Source organism: Prunus avium, chromosome 1 (assembly GCF_965620075.1).
Source record: "Prunus avium chromosome 1, drPruAviu1.hap1.1, whole genome shotgun sequence".
NCBI lineage: Eukaryota > Viridiplantae > Streptophyta > Magnoliopsida > Rosales > Rosaceae > Prunus > Prunus avium.
In genome coordinates this window covers 15,033,151-15,034,597 of record NC_142284.1, presented here as the reverse complement: position 1 = coordinate 15,034,597, position 1,447 = coordinate 15,033,151, and the positions used below count along the sequence as shown (strand labels likewise).

The 1,447-nt window shown below is 43.6% G+C and overlaps 1 pseudogene; it reads left to right on the top strand.

Moving 5' to 3' along the window:
* The first annotated feature begins 705 nt into the window (after positions 1-705).
* LOC110771918 (phloretin 4'-O-glucosyltransferase pseudogene) lies at positions 706-1,137 on the top strand (annotated as a pseudogene).
* The last annotated feature ends 310 nt before the right edge of the window (positions 1,138-1,447 follow it).

Below are 1,447 nucleotides of genomic sequence, written 5' to 3'. Positions count from 1 at the left end.
ACGTATTTACCAGTTTAACATACAGGTATTTTACTCAATAACAGAAGTCTCCCAAATTCCTATACAAGAGAACTTTGTTTTGCATTTTATGATTTGGCTGAGTTGTGTTGACGCTCGTCATACACCGAGCCCGTCTGCCCAATAAAAACATAACACGTGGACCTTGTGCACCACGTCAAAAAATGACCAAACCACCCTCTATCTCGATCTCGAAGCTACCTTGGGGAAATTCTTTGGGATACTAATCAGCCACGTCGACGACAAGACCTCCTCTGACCACAAGTTCACCACACCTCTTAAAGTGTGCCCATGTCCTCTCAAAAGCCACACGTAAACCACCTAAACCACCACTTGATCAAATGGGACTACTGCCGCGCATGACAGGCTACTCTGCTCACACTCGCCCCTAGTAAAAGCGTGAAGTCATCATGAGAAGAGGACGTGGATGAACCCCGACCGTCCGTCACCTGACAACTTGGTGTGACATGGACGGCTTGACTCCTAGCAAAGGTGACTGGCTCGTAAATTATCTTGTTTAAAACCTCCTATGATGCTTGTAAAAAGGGATCTTTTTCTCTCTTTTGGGGAATCTTGAAAGAAGAATAGTATACAGGGATTGGAATCGGACCATTGATTCCATCTGCTTTCTTGGACGGCAAGGATCCTTCTGACACGTCATTCGGTGGTAATCTTTTCCAGAAATCAATGGACTCTTCGTGCATCGAGTGGCTGAACTCGAAACCCGAAGGGTCCGTGATTTACGTGTCGTTCGGAAGCGTTTCCGCTTTGTCAAAGGATCAAATAGAGGAAATTGCCAAGGGGCTGTTGGATTACGGGCGCCCGTTCTTGTGGGTGATTAGAGAAAAAGAAGAAAGAAATGGACAATACAACGAGGCCGAGAAAGAAGAGGAGAAATTGAGCTGTAGAGAGGAACTTGAAGAGCTTGGGAAGATGGTGCTATGGTGTAGTCAATTAGAGGTTTTGTCCAACCCTTCACTGGGTTGTTTTGTGACACATTGTGGGTGGAATTCAAGCATGGAGAGCTTGGTTTCCGGGGTGCCTGTCGTGGCGTTTCCTCTGTGGACGGATCAAAGGACCAATGCCAAGTTGATTGAGGACACGTGGAAGACTTGGTGAAGAGTTGAGAAGAAATGCTAAGAAATGGAAGGGTTTGGCAAGAAAGGCTGTGAGTGAAGGTGGGTCTTCTGATAAGAATCTCATGGCTTTCTTGGATCAAATAGGAAATTAAATGTACTTTCTTTTAACAACTGAAAAATATGTAATTGTCAACTTTGCTATATGCAAATAGGAATTGAATAATTTAGCCAATTTGGTCATATTTTCTGTGTTTGTACCATAACCAAATCGAGCACTAACTTAATCTGAGGTAACTTTAACCTGCATAAGAATTGGTAGTGATGAGATGACCCCAAAAAAAAATTACATT